A 19,256-nucleotide genomic window follows, 5' to 3' on the forward strand; every position below is an offset into this window, starting at 1 on the left:
ACACCCAGGCTGAGGTACACCTGCGCCGTATAAAGAGGAGAAGCAATGCCGCAGTTGGGAAAACCCTCAGACAGCGTGTCCTAGACTCGCCTTCCTCTGCCTGTCTCTACATCACGGCTCACAAACAGTCCTTGTGCGTGTGTGTCTGTGTGTCTCTGTTCTGTTAAAGGCATGCTCATCTTAGAACATACCTAAAAAATAACCTGTCATCTTCATCAAATGATTCCATTTGGTGTTCTGAAACTTAGCAAAGCTAAACCCACACTGCATTTAATTCTCTAAAATTCAGGCCTCAATTCTAAGAGGTCCTTAAAATATTTCAATCCCATTTTAATGTTTCTAAAATTGTACTGCTGTAGAGTTAATGGATACATTTAATATTGTGGTTTTATTCTCTGAAATCACATTATTAAATCAATGGGATAACTTAAAACATTGACTTAGGGAAAAAATTTGAAAGTATTACCCCCATTTTCTTAAAGCCATATTGCAAAAGCATCAAAATCATGCTGCTTGTATTTTACACCAATACTCACACTGTGGTCACAACCAAGAATGAATCAGTCACATGACTGACATAATATCCACAGGAATAAGTTAAAATATTGTGTTGGTGTCATAAGTTAATATAAACTGCAGCACTAACGCTGAAGAAAGCAAAAATTCTCTTTGATTTGTTTTTAATTAACTGATAATTTGGAAATAATTTTAAATTTGAAATCTAAAATTTATTACATGGAACTTTTGGATTATATTCAGTATTTTAGGACCCACTTAAGGCAGCAATTTTAACATAGCTATTTTTATTTTATGCAAATTAGAAATATATTCAGATAATTTCAAAAAGAAATTTTCCTATTATTCATAAAAATTACATGCAGAGAAACTAACCTTGCAGAAAATCTTTTGGGTGTGCATATTACTAACTCTGTTATATTCATTATACCATTCATACCATTTTATTCTCATTTCCAAATAGTGTATCAGTATTTTGTTTCTCAATTAAAGTTTCAAAGAAATGATAACTTGGAAAATGCATAAGTTCAGACTAACTATCTAAGCCAAAATTGTGAATACACGGTATAATCTCAAACATAAATTTTATGATCACTGTGGAGAAATGTGATATACAAGAAAAAAATAAGGTAAAAAAACAAGAGCAAAATAAAGCTCGAGGATCACTTACATCTCGTAAATAGAGATTCTCTCTCAAACAGACCACCACAAGAAAACAGCTTATCAAATCAATAAATACTAGGAACATACTATGTTTAAAAAAAAAAATTATGGCTAAATGATATTTCCAATACTCTTTGGATATGTCTAAGTGAATTATAAAAGCATTAAGATCAAACATTTTCAAATTTAAACATAAACATCTGGTAGATGCTGAATTAGCTATGCTCCGCCCCCTAGCCCTCTATCACCATCTAGTGGTAAAATTCACAAAACAACTGAAAACGACTCCAGTCCTATTTACTGCTGGTGACTTCACATTACCATGGCCTAGGCCTTCCAGCCAGTCATCTCTAGTGCTAACAAAAAGCAGTGTGTGTTTGGCGGGGGGCGGAGGGGGTGCCGCTGTGCGGGGGAGGGCACATCAGTCCCGGAGCTGCCTAGATAAATATAAGATGGAAATGTTTGACAAAAAATAAGACCTATAAGAAATTACGTTGTTCTTTAATTGCTAAGTCTTGTCCGACTCTTTTGCGACCCCACAGACTGTAGCCCATCAGGCTCCTCTGTCCACGGGATCCCCCAGGTAAGAATACAGCAGTGGGCTGCCGTTTCCATCTCCAGGTAAGTTACAGATGTGTCTTTAAAAAAAAAAACTAAAAAGGCTGAAATGTACATAAATTTCACAGGGAAACCGGAACAAATATTGACTATGCTTTTTGACATACAAAAAAAGTTTATTTAAATATAATTTAGTGTTTCAAAAATCATTTATTAGAATTGGACTAAGATTGTCAGTGTTAAAATGTTTAACTTATCAAGAAATGTATGGGATTCAAATGGCAACTTTTATTTTGAAGATTCTTAAATTTTTCTTATAAGCTACAATAATGAGATAAAAAAAAATCATCTAAAATGATTTCAGAAAATGGTGTAATGTGGCTATTAGACCACCTAGCCTTTCCTTCCCTCATTTGGAAACTCAAGATATGGCATTAAATCAGAAATTCTTTTCTTTCAAACACCTTCCTAGGCAAGCATTTTTAATAAGTGGCCAGCTTCTCTTTAAATAATGCCAGAGAAATCTGTTGATTGCAGCAGCTTTCAGAAACAAGCCACACATCAGATTAGATCATCCTAGTTTATCAACAAGAGTCTAGAATAGTCGACCAGATTGGCCAAAGCTTCTAAGTCTAGCTTTAAATGTTACAAGCAAGACTTTCCAACAACACTCTAGACATGTTTACCTGGACACAGATATAAACACACAGTACTTCTAACTAGGGCTAAGAGATTTAATATACCAAAGATAACTCAGCTCCCTAACCTATGATAGCTTCCAGGTGGTGCCAGTGGTAAAGAACCCGCCTGCCAATGCAGGGGACATAAGAGACTCAGGTTTAATCTCTGGGTCAGGAAGATCCCCTAGAGAAGGAACTGGCAACCCACTCCAGAGTTCTCGCCTGGAGAAATCCCATAGACAGAGGAGCCTGGAGGGCCAGAGTCCACGGGGCTGCAAAGAGTTAGACACGAGCTGAAGCGGCTGCTGCTGCTGCTAGGTCGCTTCAGTCGTGTCTAGCTCTGTGCAGCCCCACAGACCACAGCCCACCAGGCTCCTCTGTCCCTGGGATTCTTGAGCACACACAAAAATACCCCTTAAAAATCACTTCCCATTCTTAAGGTTGTTACTACTATCCCACAGCAAAATACCTTCAGTAACAGTGAGGCCATCTATCAATTACCAAAAATAAATTCTGTGTTTTTTCAAAATGCCATATCAACTGTATCTTTAGATTTTTATGTGCTATTTTATGCAGCTGGAGAAATGCCAACATTAAACACAATGGAAAAAATGAATGTGTAAGGAGATGAATACTGGGCCAGACACTTATGTGATATAAATGTGGCATCACCTAGATCAGAACTTCTCAACTCCATCGAACCCAATGCACTCTTTCTGTGAGATATGCTTCAACGTATTTTTAGCAGTAACAGCATTAGGGCTTCCCAGTTGGCAAAGAAGCTGCCTGCCAATGCAGGAGAAATGAGAGACATGGTTCGATCCCTGGGTCAGGAAGATCCCCTGGAGGAGAGCATGGATTCTTGCCTGGAGAATCCACAGAGGAGCCTGGCGGGCTATGGTACACAGGGTCACAAAGAGTCGGACACGGCTGAGAGTCTGAGCACAAATGCGCACAACTCGTAGCGTCAGTCATCCGTCACGTCCGACTCTTTGCGACCCCGTGGACTGTAGCCCGCCAGGTTCCTCTGTCCAAGGGGTTCTCCAGGCAGGAATACTGGAGTGAGCTGCCATTCCCTTCTCCAGGGGCTCTCCCCGACCCAGGGCTCAAGCCAGGTCTCTGTCCTACAGTGCAGGCAGATTCTTTGCCATCTGAGCCACTATGGAAGTTCAGCGTATTTTTAGTACATTGATAATATAACCTACCTATACATGCAGACCTCACTTTGTATGGTAGTGTGGGACCATGAAAATGAGGACTGCATCACTTGGATACTGCATCGTATCCAAGGAGGCTCCGTACCCTTGGCTTTGATTAACACCATCACCATCACCCAGGCGCCTGAATGGAAATGCAGAGTCATCCAGTGGCTCCTCCTTCCTTCCCCCCACTAGCAGCCCTGCACCAGTCCTACAAGTCTGGCCTCACACGCGGGGCACACGCTCGGCCTCCACCCCACACGGCCCAGGGTCAGGCCTCGCTCAGGCTGGAGGCAGCAGTGTGAGCTCCCGGGCCAGCGAGGAGAGCACGGGAAACCCTCGGCCCCGCCCCCACTGTGTGCAGCTGAGAGGGGAAGTGAGCCCACCTCAGCCTGGTGCTAAGCTGCCAGCACTTCTGCTAGGAGCCTCGAGTTTTCCATTCTGGCCTAGGCCCACACACACTCCTTTCTAGAACTTTTAACACTACACAGTTATTTTCTAATGAAATAGAAATAGCTAACTTTTACTGGCATTCCCTACAAAGTGGGCATCATTGTGAGCTCCCGACCTGTATCAACTCCCTTCATGCCTTTGACAAGCTCCAAGGAAGCACTGGCATTACCGTAACGTTCTCAGGGACACACAGGTCGGAGGGCTACTGCTGGGATGCAGACTTAGGCCACCCGGCTCCAGAAGCCTTGCTTTCAATCAGGCTCAGTAATGAGGTGAAGCACACGCCTTAAGGTGTTACTGATACGACCAAGGGCCTTGCAAATGCTTTCCGTCGCCAAACGCTAGACACAAGCCGCTGCAAATGAGGCTGGGAATGACGCTAAGCAGCACTCCTAGGCAAAGCCTCAGTAACTCCTTTACTAAACCTGAAAGATTATACTCACTATTAAGAGAATACTAAGTCCATCAGTCACACTTACTTGGTCATTTTACTCCCTCACAGTTCAGACGAGGGGGCTCCCTTCGTGGCTCAGCAGTAAAGGACCCACCTGCCAATGCAGGAGACGCGGGCTCAATCCCTGGGTGGGGAAGATCCCCCGGGGAAGGAAGTGGCAACCCACTCCAGTATTTTGCCTGGAAAATCCCCCATGGACAGAGGAGCCCGGCAAGCTACAGTCCATATGGTTGCAAAGAGTTGGACATGACTTAGTCACTAAACAACAATTCAGATGAGCATATAATTCATGACCAAAACCCGGCTACTTCTGAGTGTGGAAGTGTCAATTACTGAGCTGGCACAGGTGTAAACTGAGACAGTGTAAACAAACCTGGACACATGGCCCCTGTGCTCACAGCACATCTGAAAATTCACGTCTGTGAGGACTGCGTTACCCAGTTAAACAAGCAGTTTAGGACAAGGATAAAGAGATCAAGAAACCCGGCCATTTCATCACCTTGAAGCCCCACAGTGAAGTCTCCTCTGTCCAGTTTACCAGCACAAACTGTGAACCCCTGTGTGCTGGATTCACAACTATAACCTCTAATGGAGGTTTCCTGGGAGTGTGGATAATGGTTTCTAGGTCAGCGCTCACTGCGAATGGCTTTGTTTAATAGCACAAGAAAGAACCCTGCTCACCAAATTTAGTGCTTTTGCCTTGGCAAGCATACATAATCTAAATTTTAATTTACGTTCTCTCTCTCCTCTGCAGCAAACCATCACGAATCTGTCACATGGTTAACAACTAAGCACAAAATTTATGATTGGTGTGACTTCAGCAGGCGTTTAGAAGAGGAGGCTGCAGCATTCAGCCTTCCGAGGCACAAGCCTCTGCAGAGACAACTCAACACACGGGTCAGATAACAGAGGGGCCAGGATATCGGGCCACCAAGGGTGCTGGCGTCAGGGAACTATTACACAACTAGGGCTAGATAACCGCCGCCTACGAGAAGTCTGCCAGGCTCCAGAAGAAACGAAACATGGGACCCAATGAGCCTTCTGGTCATGATAAAGTCACTCAAGTGGAACCACACATCCTCAATCAACCCGTCTGTGCCCTGCCTGGGAATCAGACAAGGGCAACACGCACAGCTGCGCCCTGAGCAGCTCATTCAAGGAGCAGACACAGAAGCGTGGCCCCACCGAGTCCTCACTCTAATGACGCCAACTGGTCTGCGAAAAACAGCCCAGAGCTCACCGCTGTGCGCCACACGTTAACTGGACAGACATGCAGCTCTCTACAGCATGATGGCCCCAAACCGCAGAAAACCTTCTCAGTCGCACCACCAAGGAAACTAAATTGCCAAAGATGACCACACAACACTCACACGAACCAGAGGAATACACAAGTGTGCTTAGCTAGTAGCAGCTGGCTAGACAGCGAAGGAGACTGAGTCTGCAAATTTCAGGTATGGCTTACTCGTTGGGCAAAAAAATAAACAGGAAAAACAAAAACAAAAAACTAAAAAAAACCCTGCATTCAGTTTAACCTCAGACAAGCTCCCTGAAGTCTCCCCACCACAAAACCTTCCCCTAAACTTGCGAGCACCTGGTCCTCCCACACATCACACAGCTGAACAGGCGACATGTGTTTATCGGAAGAACTCTGGGGAAATTTATCAAGCTGATACACATTCACACACGGAGGCATGGGAAAGTCTTCTGCCTTATATATGAGTTGACCTGAGTTCCATGCTAGCAGAACCGCCTGCTGGTGGCCTATCAAACATACACTGCACGTCTGTTTGATTATTAAAGAAAAGGGCATGCTGACAAGAAGTAAAGGATGTCCACGTCAAAAATAAAGAGTAAATGCCTCTCTTCCTGGGACATCAATGCTGGTGTTCTGTTGATGATAAGACTCTCCTCCCAGATGCCAAGTCCATACTGATTCGCTGTGTATGTGCGGAATTTTTTTCTTTTTTTTTTTTGAAACCTTGAAGGAATGCATCCCTGGATTGTTTTATGTTCTTTGTTCTGACATCAAACTGCACTGAAAACCATGTTCCTTTGGAGTGATTCCTCAGAGTTATCTGAGAGGCTGTGCCCCAGACTTTATTCCTCAGTTTGGCTCAAATAAAACTCTTTTCCATTCCTATTACAGGTTCTTTATTATTTTCCTCAACATAATCAAAATGAAGTATTTACTCTCTACATCCGGTAAGTCTCATTCTGACTGAAGCTTCTCTCAGTGGCTTCTGAAGACTCGTTTTCCTAACTTGCTCAAATGATTTACTAAAAAGCTGAGCAGAGTGCTAAGCAAATAAATCGTCTTATGAAGTAGTGCACTACCCTCCAGCAGGAGTCACCGACTTCTGGGATCTAACCTCTGGCGATCAGAGGCGGAGCTGATGGAAAAGTCATAGAAATAAAGGGTGCAATAAACGTCATGGGCTGAATCATCCCCAAACCACCCCCGATTCCCAGTCCATGGGAAAATTTTCTTTCAGGAAACTGGTCCCTGATGCCGAAAAGGTCAGAGACTGCTACTCCAAGGGACTCATCCTGTGTGTGCTCAGACGCCCAGTCATGTCAGATTCTGTGAACCCCATGGACTATAGCCCGCCAGGCTCCTCTGTCCATGGACTTTCCCAGGCAAGAATACTGGAGTGGGTTGCCATTTCCTTCTCCAGGGGATCTTCCCGACCCAGGGACTGAACCCACCATTCTTGCATCTCCTGCATTGCAGGTGGGTTCTTTACCAGTGAGCCACCTGGAAACCCCAGGAAGCCCATCGCATTTATCTTTACCCACAGGACCAGACACGACAGTTGGGGGGACATTCCCTGCCTCTCTCCCACGTGGATAATACATGTTCACTCAACAAACATTTCTCAGTGCCTGCAACAGGAGTGGGCAACAGAGATTGCCACTGCGCATTCTGGCTGGGATGGACATTAAAAAAGGCGACATAGGAAGAACATGAACAACGCCAAGACACTAGAGACACGCCCAGAATTAGTGACAGGTGAGTCTTAAGAGCGAATGGGAGCAGAATGAAATAAAGAGAAAGGATATTATTTTGGAGGCTCAGAGGGATAAAAGAAAATAGCCGCTTCTGCTTCATGGCCATCTTCTCAAAAAACTATGCCTACAGGAGGAAATACACGCACTGAGATTTTTGTGACAGTGAGTTCTCAATTTTGACTCTGCTAATATCATGGACTGAAATTAATTCAGTCTGATTCTTAAGGTTATATCTATTATTAGCAACAAAGAAAATTTTTTTGAGTAATTCAACTAACTGAGACTAGGCATTCGACTCATGACTCAATATTAGTGCCTACTTCAAAGTGAGGTGTTTGTTAGTCGACAAAACATGTAAATATTGCTCATATCAGTTCTTTTTATAAACTGTCACCTCTGCCAATCTTCCAGTAGGGGGAGATATTGTAACAGACATTTGTGTCTCCAATTACAACTTTCGCATAAAGGGGAGCACACAACTGCCAATGAATTCCTGTGCCTGTTGCTCATTTCAAGAGTCTTTACAAAAAAAAAAAAGAAAGCACTGTTTTACAAAATAGTGGGTAATTATATGTCCTAAAGACATAAATCCTGCCACCCTCTTCCACTACCCTAAATCAACACACTGACTTTGCCATCTTCACTTATTTTTACCAAAACGCTCAACACGTCACGGTATCATGAATTACGAACACCTCAGCAGGATGATCAAAAGGCTCACACTGTCCCACCCACCTCTGCTGACTTTCCTTCCCGGGCTGGTGCCTTTGGTCACACCATTCTCTCTATCCTGAAGGGCTTTCTAGGCTCAGTCTAGACATCAGAGAGACAGCCAGCAAGAACCACTTGAGATGCCAGCTTCTTCACAGATCCTTTAAGACAGCAACTTTCAAACTCACTTCCCCTTTTTTGGCCACACCGTGAGGCTTGCAGGATCTTAGTTCCCCGACCAGGAATTGACCCTGGCCCCAATAACGAAACACCAAGTCCTAAGCACTGGACAGCCAGGGAACTCCCTAAACTCACTTCCTTTTAATTTCTCTATAGTTTCCTATAGTGTTTCTAATGGTCTTGTACTAAAATTCTCTGTATTCGTAACCCAGTGTATATCTCAATGTCTGGTAGAAGCCTGTTGAAACCACGACTCCCCCCAACACAAACACACACACTGTAATAAATCACTTGCCAGAAAAGCCTTTTTAATTTTTTAAAAAATTATATAACCCAGTAAATAGCTCCTGCAGTTAAAATAGGTTCATTGAAAATCTTCATATAATGACTACATAAATTACGGGATACTACAAAGTCATCAGTTCAGTCACTCAGTCGTGTCCGACTCTTTGTGACCCCATGAACTGCAGCACACCAGGGAGAAATTAAAAACATAACTATAGAGGGCCATCGTGAGTAAGTACCAAGACAGCAGGTGAGAAACAGCAAAATGTTCTGGTGTGGCTAACTGTCCAACAGAGTCAACGGGGAAAAAATTGGAGGATAAGGTTATAACAACAAAGTTACTTTTGTACTTACTTTGAAAAAGGATTTGGGGGCAAGGAACAAACTAAGACATTTATAGAAATAAGTAAACCGACTTTTACGGCAATCGTTGACAGGCTGGATGGAAACTGACTGGAAACAATAACAGACATGGGAGGATTCCATGCATTAGACTCACTCTATTTGAATGACAAATACCCAAGGGATGTTTATATATAACCAGCCCCGGCACTGACAAGGCAGAGTCCGACCTGGAAATGACGCTGGGGAAAGGAGATGTGTGCGTGCATGTGAGCGTGGGGGGTGGGCGAGGGGTGGCTATCACACTGGGGGTATGTGGAGGGCTTTGAGATTAACGGGGATGAAGTCCTATAGTATTTTAATCTTCAGAGTTCTACAGAGTGAAATGGGAATAACTTGAGGGAACACAGAACTACTCAGCATAAAACAAAGCATCCAAAAAAAAAAAAAAAACAGAGACAAAACCAAAATAGAACATTTATTATCTTTTTATATTTTTTTAAGAATCCTAGAAGAAGGAAATATGTCCTCTATTCATTATACTACATCATCATTTATTATTTATTTTAAATTGAAACTAGTGTCCTGTGTTGAATAAAGCCAAGTTATCTGTGTTGTTAACCATCATAACAAAATACTATCTTTTAAATACACAAAATATGATCAATAGTTTGTCGGGATAAAAAATTTTTGCAAATAATAATAAGATACATTATTTCCAATGCTAATAGGGAAAAATGTTTACAAGCTAATCATCACATTTAAGCATATCCACAAAATGACCAGCAAAAAGCTCAAGGAAAATACAAAATGGTAATGCAGGGTGGACTTTACATTCTGCACTGCAATAGCTCTGAGTCACAAATATGCCCAGGTTTCCACAAGCTCCACACTCTGGGACACCTGAGGCCAGTTTTCAAAATCTGATTGACACACAGGGTGAGGTGCATAAAGTCTCCACTCTGAAAGCTTCTCTGCTACAAAGGAGTAAGGACAGACAGTGTAAGAACAGATTTATATCATTCACTGACATCCAATGCAGAGAACGAGTGATGAGAGAAGACAGGCTGAAACAGAAACTTCAGGGCCCAGAAGTCAGACCTCACTGTTTTTGCTGCATGAGCCCCTGAAGAAATTCTCGCTTTTCCTCGTTGGGTTTTACCTGATCTCTGTAAGCTCTAGCTCTATCCTCTCTCTCTCGGTCTCTCTACAATTCTCTCCTCTCACTAATACCACCCTCCGAGTCCTCTGATCATCACAATTCCTGCTCTAGGGGACGAGTCTACATACAACAGTGTCCAAAGCTCCAACAGCGACTGATAAGGGCCAGGAGGCAAGACACCTGGAGGGACGACAGAAGTTCCCCCAAGTGTCATCAGATCAGCGGCCCCACGACAGCACGGCCAGGACGCTGCCCCCAGGCCACATTTCCGGCTCACCCAGACCTTTTGACAGTAAGAGCTCTGAGCCAAAAACATGGATTGTGACCGGCCTACTGAAGTAGGGTCTCAGAATCCGCATATAAAGCTCCCCAGGTGGTACTGATGGCCAGTCAGGTATATGAACAACGACCTGAAAGAGTCACAACTGCTTCAGAGCTCCCAGGTGACTGGAAGGGCGAGAAGGGCATTCCAGAAACACAGGGGAAAACAGGCGGCAGCTTCAGGTTTTCCTTAAAAGCCTCTCAAACATTTACTGAGAAACCACACGGGGCTTCCCTGGTGGGCCAGTGGCTAAGACTCTGAGTTCTCAACGCAGAAGGCCCCGAGTTCAATCCCTGTGTCACGCTGCAAATAAGAGTTCACATGCCGCAACTAAGACCCAGGGCAGGCAAACAAATCAGTATTTTAAAATAAATAAATAAAAATTAAAAAAAAATAAGACGAGCCCTTGCCCCACTGACAATAAGCTCCTACGGCCAAAAGTTCTACCAGCGCAGACACTCTGTGTTGAGATATGCAATCTCGAGAAGACAAGATAACCAGATAACTCACCACGTTTTTCCTGGATACCCAGTTTTCATCTTCCCTAATTCCAAGACATAGCATAGCCTTTAACTACTAACTTTACCATTCTTCTTGACATCTAGAATCATCATCACCTGCACCACTTAAATGCCTGCCATCTCCCTCTGTCAAAGTGTTAGCTGCTCAGTCATATCCAAAAATTCTTTGCAACCCCATGGACTGTAGCCTGCCAGGCTCCTCTGTCCATGGGATTCTCCAAGCAAGAATACCGGCGTGAGTACCCTTCTCCAGGATACCTTTTCGACCCAGGGATACAACCCGGCTCCTGCATTGCAAGCAGATTCTTTACCATCTGAGCCATCTCTACCTTGGATTAAAATGTGACAAGGGCATGCAACCAGATTTCGTGATGAGAAAATATACTCTTCCTGTGTGCCCAACAAGGACTGTCTGATGCTTGATGAATTAATGAATCAGTGTTCACTGTTCATGGGGATGTGGAAAAGAGCTGCTGAACCGGAGAAGGAATCCTAAACTCTCGAGTTTAAACTTCAGCTGCAAAGTCCTGTCCAGCTACCTCCTCACTTGAACAACTTGGTTAAATCCTCCCAAGCTCTCTTCTCTCGTCTGTAAATATAGAAACAGCTGGTCCTCAGATGGCCCCCAGGTAAACTGGGCGCAAAAGGGTCTGATACAAAGAGAGCCCTCCTCCATCAAACGTCTGGGATGCTGTGTGCCTGAGCCTCGATCCAGCCCTTGCTGGTGAGCACTGCTCTGAATCCCCTGGCTTCCTGCCTAGACAACTCACCACACAGCAGAGGTCACAAACCAGCCTTCTGTGAGCCAGCACAGTCAGGGTCTGTTTCAGCCCACAAGACATCAGGCCTACAGAAGCATCTGACTTGGACGGCAACATGCAGACACAACAGTGCAGTTAAGAGGAGCCAGGGCTCCAGGAGTGGCTCTGTGGAGCGTCTCTGTGCCTTGGTTTCGCATCTATTAAGAAAGAGGTGGAACCAACCCAGCTCATGGAGCCCTTGTGAGAGCCCCGTGAGTTAAAACACATAAACACAGCAGGTGTTTAAAATGATGCGCACAATCACCATTCGAGGTTCCGACAGCACCGACCCACCCACAGAGGAGGCAGCGAGGGGCGCTGACAAGGTCTAGTGGAGAAGCAGCTGCCCATCTGGGTGGGCCATGCGTGCTCCACTTCACAATTCCTGGCTCCCCGAGGGCCTCACGCCTGTCTGGACTACCTGCTATCAGGGGACCACCCTACGTAGGGCAACCCCTTTGGCCTTGGGCTTTGCAACTCCTGGTATTAAGAGGAACACGAGCAGATCAAGTAAACTTTAGTGTGATGATCATTTCCGTCACAGTCATGCTCCATACACACGCGGAGCTCCCCGTGGAGAAGGCAAGACGTGTAAGAGCACAAGGAGACAATAAGTGGGTGTTTCTGAGACTGTCAGAATAAGCAGAGCCTCCTGCAATAAACCAAGGAAGCCTCGAGAGCCAAACTGTCCATTTAATCAACACAATGTTTACATCTGAAGGACTCTGCCATGAGCCCCGGTAATCATCCTTATATCCATTTGTACTTGTGTTTGCCCCCCAGATCTGCTTACAGCTGAAGCTAGCGAGCCTCTGCAAACACACGGGGACTCTGAGCCCCAGTGGTCAAAGCAGCAGGAAGGACTGTATATAGGCCCTGGGGAAGGATGGGGAATGGGTGCCCCCAGGCAGAGTCAAGTGAGAAGCCTTCCTAAACCAGCTCTGGGTCCCCAGGGGCCTCTGCTGAGCTTATTAAGGATCAATAGTGACTACTGCCGCCTGCAACAGGAGACTAGGTTCGATTCCGGGGTCAGGAAGATTCCCGTAGAGAAGGGAATGGCGACCCACTCCACTACTCTTGCCTGGAGAATCCCCATGCACAGAGGAGCCTGGCAGGCTACAGTCCATGGGGTTGCAAAGAGCTGGACACAACTGAACGGCTAACAGTTAATACTGAGTCTGTATATAAGACGCAAAATAAGTAAATGCACTTCATGAGGAAAGGGACTTGGGTCTGAGTTAGTCACCATGTCATCCCCAGGGCGTGGAATACTGCCTACCACACAGCAGGTACATATAAAGTATCTAAAACAGCATGGGGCATATCGTAAGTATGTAAGTGAGTACTGCTGACTACTATAACTGCAAACGCTTCTTACGTTTCTAGATCCAATTAGATCTGACACGTTAAACTATGAGCCCACAGTGTGGGCACCTGAGTGAACAGGCCTGCAATGCAGCCGCCTAACAAACAGTCTCCATCTGCTCAGTGTTCTGTGAGGACCTAAATGGGAAAAGCATTCGAAAAAGAACAGATACATGTGTAGGTGTAACTAAACCACTCACTGCATACCTGAAAGGAACATGGCATCGTTAATTAACGACACTCCAACATCAGCTAAAAATTAAAAGAGAGCCTTCCAGGGCAGTTTCTTCTGAGTCACACACTTTGATGACGGATTTACAGCCGAATTCTGAGTACATCCCCCTATTAACTGCACACTGTTCTTCAGGGGGAAAGACACTGGAGGCCTCCTTGGGACGTGACAAGTGATAGTATAAGGCCGGCAAGGAACCAAAAATCAGAGAGGGCCCTGCCTTTCGCTTTCAAAACAGTAATATTAGCATCACACGTTGAGCAAAAGATTAACACGTGATGAGATTATCAAGGTCCTACTGGTGATCTATTTGTCAGTAACGCTCAAATGTGGAAAAATTAATGTGGGAAAAAAAACTGTCACTAGCAGCACCTCTTATGTGACAGATGGGGTCAGGGATGCCAGAACGCTTCTCTGCTCGAGTGCCAGGTTCACATTTCCGGGTAGCCCCAACCACCACCTGCTGGTGAGCAGCTGTCTACACTGCGTGGCTGAAGGAAAGGGGAGCAGAACCTGCCCACCCCAGATGTGTCTCTCTGACCTGCCAATTACTGTGAGCTGAAAGCAAGTCAGGCCCCAGAGACTCAGGAACCTCTGCCCTTCCCCTAACTTCCTAGAAGAATTTAGACGGAGGGTCTCTTCCCTGAAGGGCGCAGTCACTGCAGATACGCGCCGCGCGACAGGAACTAGCTGCGCAGACACAGGGACCCAGCAGTTTGTCTGATGAAACGCCTCCTCCCCGTGACCCACTGTCTCTCTGGAGCAGAGCAAACATCAGTTCGGCAAACGCTTGCTCTTTTTCCTCTTCCTGAGAATTTCCTTCCTCCCTCCTGAATTCCCAAACCGCTGCCCCCTAACATCTTTTGTCTTTAGCTGAAGACGGTGTGTGAGGTGCTGACTTCTGCCATTTTGGTGAGTTACTCTGTTTTCCTGGCCTCTCCCACATATACCTGCTGTTAAATCTTTGTTTTTCTCCTGTTAATCAGTCTCAGGCCTAGAAGGGCAGAGAGAAGGTCTGCGCCCCCCACAACGGTTTCCTCTTAGGAGGGTGCGGCAGAGGGAGCCTGGTCCTCTCTACTCAGAGGTCGGCACCTGGAGCAGCCTCCACCTTTACATGTTGGATTTGGCAACAGCAAGGTATGAAAACAAAGAGCACGTAGGTTGTCGCCTGGCTATTCATTTGCCAGATGACGTGGCAATGCTGGGGGGAGAAAAAAAAGGTAGTAGAAAATTTCAAGAAGGAAAAAGAAAAAAAAAAAGGCACCACACCTTTTTTGGATCGCTGAAAGAAAGGAGCTAACGCGGAGGCTGGCCCAACACGACGGAGATCCGAACACCTCTCTCTTCCTGCTTGTTTCCATTTCCCAGACTTGAGTGAGTTCTGACCAACCAGTTCGGCAGCGTGACAGACAGTCAACCTCCTATCTCGTGGTTTCTGTCAAGTTCCTGATTCTCATCTGTTCCTGAAGACGAGCAAGAACCCCGAGTCTAACAGTCTCCACTTGGAGCGTCCACTGAGACATTCTGAAATGGTTGTTGCTTGACTCACAGATGAAAGACTACAAACAGGTAAGGAAACAGCCTTTTCATGAAATACCTTCAGCACGTGTGAAAGGGGCATGAGATTGGAAAAGGAGGTTTCTGGGCTTGGCAGTGACACTGCTGGGTAACACAGACTCTCTCCATCCTCAGGAAGTTACTTTGGGTTTGAGAACTATAACCAATTGATGCAGTAAGGTATTTGCTCACGCTGATCTGAGGATCCAAATCTGAAATTTTACCACTGATGATTATTTAGGATTTCTGATTGTGGCTGTCAAATTACATCTGTGATGAGAAGCTATCAGAGAAAATGCTTCAAAGGTATTCATCCAGGACAAACATTTCAAAAGCCTGTAGATGTATTATCAAATTGCCTCTAAAAACTGCAAACTCAATTATGACAATAATACTTATAAGTCAGTGTGAATATGTTTTTGCTTACAATTTCATATATGCATAGATACACGGTCAGTATCTATTTGTACATATATTTATATAGATAAAAGCTTCTATCTTTGTTATTGGGATAAGTAACCCTATTAATACCTAGTAATGTATATATTTACCTTTAAAGTGAATTACAAACATCTCGCCTATGCATAGCAAAACTTTAAGTTCATCTGTTACTTATAATGGTCTAGGACTAACCAGCTAAATTATTTTTAAAAACCTTAAACATTATAAATTTAAATTACACATAGGGGAATCATTATACATCCACACTGTCAGCAGAGTCAACCAATCTCATGCCAGAAATGTTCTTTTTTTCAAACAAGAGAAAAATGAGCCAAAGGTCACATTGATAAAACAGAAAGAAAGAAAGAAAGAAAAACAACTATAGCTTGTACATTCATCTTCTTAAAATACACAGACTTGAAAACAGCTTTGGCAGCAGAAAAATCTAGGTAAGTTAAAAATAAATAAAACAATGTATTCACTCTAAAATATCAAAATAACATTTTATGATTTGTAAACATAAGTAAGTTTCATACTTCAATGAAATCTATAAATATACACATAAAAGGATGCACACATATACACAATTACACACTGGTAACTTACATAAAAACTACATTGCCATTTTATAACATTCATGCCTGTTATGGCTGAGTAAGGAAGAAATGAAGGGTCACCGAGATACTCAGAGTGTGAAGACCCAGGAAGGGAGAGTGGGCAGGGCAGGGGAAAGAACTCCTGTTTGCTGAGATGCAAAAAGGGCCCATTTCACACTTGAGGAAGCAGGCCGACAGGATGTAACCACCCAACAAGGGTCACCCAGCTGGTCTCCCAGTGGGCCCGAGCCCCTGGGCACAAGGAAGGGCCTGGCATTCCATTTGGGGCAGGCGTCTGACCCCTACAGGTTTTCAGGCCGCCCAGCATTCCCACGGCTACACTCCTGGCCCTGCCGCCCTCCCCGCCAGTCACCAGCCCTCCTCACTGACGCGTGTCCTTCGATCCTCTTCACACTTTCATCCGCAGTCACGCACTTGTAGGATGGCATTTCTAATTCCCCGGGGAGGACAATGTTCCATCTAATGCTACACACATATACTGGAGAGAAAAATTATTCTAAAGAATAAGTTATAATCATCCCTGACATATTTAACTAGGATACAACAGGGTAAAGGAGAGAGGAGTAGAAAAAGTCTCTTAAAATCAGGAGAACAGGGGTGGGCGGGGGTGAGCGTGGAGTGGAGACGCACATTTAACCAGCTAAGAGTATACCAGGGAGCAAAATACCAAGAAATCACCCTCTAAGAGGCCAGTTATCACACTCCTGAGTCTCATTCCCCTATCTGTACAACAGTGATGGCATTAGCACAGAATTAAAATCAGACATTACTTGTAAAGTCGTCAACATAGTGATGTAGAAAATGTTCAGAAAATGTTAGTTAACATCATCATTGCTTTCACCATTCTTATAAAGACATTTGCTTTGTGCATATTTATATATCAGACCATTGGAAAGCATAATTTAGACATTTCAGTACCTTTGTAGACCAAAATAGATAGATATGACGTAGAACCATTTATAGAAACTTCCCTGGCAGTCTAGTGGTTAAAACTCCTAGCTTCCACTCCAGGGGGGCACGGGTTCAATTCCTAGTCAGGGAACTAAGTTCCTGCATAGAGCGAGGCATTCCCCCCCTCCAAAAACTTACTTACAACAGTGCCTGTCAAACATTGTTACACATCAGAACTACCCAGAGGGCTTGTGGAAACACATGTTCCTGGGCCCCACACCCCAAGGTTTCCATCTCGTAAGTTGGGAGTGGGGTTTAAGAGCCTGCATCTGAACAAAGTACTGGGTGACAGCAGCGCTGCCAACCTGGGGTCCACACTTCAAGAGCCACTGATCTGCGGTGAGTCACACTCACATCTGCCTTACTAATAAACCTATCAGCATGCTTCTAATTCAATCCAGGTCAGTAAGAGAGGGGGAATGCTGAACAGATGCTTAAAAAGCCAACTGAAAGTCACTCAGTCGTGTCCGACTCTCTGCAACCCCCGTGGACTATGCAGTCCATGGAATTCTCCAGGCCAGAATACTGGAGTGGGTAGCCTATCCCTTCTCCAGCAGATCTTCCGACCCAGGAATAAAACTGGGGTCTCCTGCATTGCAGGCGGATTCTTTACCAACTGAGATATCAGGGGGGAAAAAAAGGCACCGTATTGTCCTCCAATTATTCTTGATTAAAAAAGGAAGAGAAACAGAGTCAAAATATTTCCCATTAGATCTAAGATGCTTCTGAAAATCAACTGCCGAACTGAAAAATACTGAGGGAAAAAGAAAAAAAGAGAAATACTGAGGGTTTTGTGCGTATGCTGCTTTTTTTCCCCCCTCCAACGTTCAAAGAGCTAGCTTTGTTTCTGCAGTAAGGAAGGAGTTCTGGATGATGCAATTACAGGAAGTTCATTTAGTTCAACATGACGAAAGCAATACTTTCGAGTACTGATGGTCAGCACCGCTGGCTCATGTTGAAGCTGTATTTCTGGGTCAGGCTGCACCACTGTGAGCAGATGCGCCAGAAACAGGAACCCTGGCTGCGTGTTCTCGGAGGCTCCAGCACACCTGCTGTTGCCCCGTTCTTGCTTTTACAGATGCAATAGGAAAGAGTGCAGGGATACTGTTGCTCATAAGGATGTTCAACCTATAAAGTGTCTCTGGAATGAATTTAGGTGTTGAGGCTTCCCTAAGCTGAAATCCCTATGGTAAGAAGCCAACATCACATTTATTTCATTTGGTTTTAACATTTTTTTGAGAGTTGGGTTGGTACCAGGAGAGCCGTCTCTGGAAAATCGAGAATAAACAAGTCCACAGAGACATAGGTCAAAGCAAATCCAATACAACTTTTTTTTGTCATCTTCTTCATGGATATCCTCACATGTAGAAGGTTGAGAAGGATTTAACACTAAGGAGAGTTTCTTTCAACTAAAAATTACATCATCAGCATAAGAGTGCCAAGCCGGTCTAGGGAGAACAGTAGTTCTGAAACTGCAGTCCCCAGATGAGCTGTAATACCACCACCAATGAATTTGTCAGACAGGCACAATTTTGATCCCAAAGCTACTGAATATAAAACTTTGGGAGTAGAGTCCAGTAACCTGTGTTTTAATAGCCTTCTGGGTGATGTTGCCGCAAGTTCCATTTCTGGTTCCATTGGGTAGTGTCACTGAGTCCGGGGACAGCCCGTTTTCACTTTCTGACATAACTGTAAATAGTTTCCCCTTTCCACCTCAGAAGTGTCCTGGTTTGGACAATAAATTATATGGTCATCCTTGCACTTCGGATTGGATGCCATAAAGGGGTTTCATTGGTTGGACTCTGTTTACCACTAGGGATTTCACATTCGCTTCATAACTGCTGCTGTATCTTGGTACTAAACCAACAGCCGCCCTGAACACTGAAAGATGCTTCATGAAAGTCTAGGGAGTACAGCTATTTCGGAAGAGGTACCCTATCATCTCCAAAAGAGTATCCACCAACAAACTGTATAAAATCTGGCTTAAATTCCCAGCATGTGGTATCAAGTGTCTTTTATCAGGTCTTCAAAATCCTTTTTACTAAATCGTCTGGTTCCTCTGTAGGGAGTTTCCTTTTCCCCAATAGTATCAGAGAAAAGTGAAAAGCTAGTAGGTGAAGTGCTAGTCTTATTTTTGCGGTAGTAACTTGGCAATATTAATTCACAGAAAAACCAAGTTCACCACAAAGCTTCTCATTCCACCTGTTCTTTTAAAGGTAAAGTGAAATATTGGTCATA

The 19,256-nt window shown here is 44.4% G+C and overlaps 2 protein-coding genes across 17 annotated transcripts in view; one reads left to right on the forward strand and one right to left on the reverse strand.

Annotated features, from left to right (window-relative positions):
* Positions 1–19,256, reverse strand: part of MED12L (mediator complex subunit 12L) — a 340,418-nt gene that overhangs the window by 139,363 nt on the left and 181,799 nt on the right. The gene's annotated exons all lie outside the window — the stretch shown is intronic.
* P2RY14 (purinergic receptor P2Y14) overlaps positions 13,932–19,256 on the forward strand; it is a 58,986-nt gene continuing 53,661 nt past the window's right edge. For 6 of the 8 annotated variants that reach the window (XM_070466588.1, XM_020886578.2, XM_020886581.2 and 3 more), the window contains exons 1-2: positions 13,932–14,589; positions 14,821–15,021. The gene's annotated coding sequence lies outside the window, so the exon portion shown is untranslated. The remainder of the gene's footprint in view (positions 14,590–14,820; positions 15,022–19,256) is intronic. The other 2 variants (XM_070466589.1, XM_070466591.1) reach the window with 2 other exon arrangements.

The sequence above is a fragment of the Odocoileus virginianus genome, chromosome 4, assembly GCF_023699985.2.
Source record: "Odocoileus virginianus isolate 20LAN1187 ecotype Illinois chromosome 4, Ovbor_1.2, whole genome shotgun sequence".
NCBI lineage: Eukaryota > Metazoa > Chordata > Mammalia > Artiodactyla > Cervidae > Odocoileus > Odocoileus virginianus.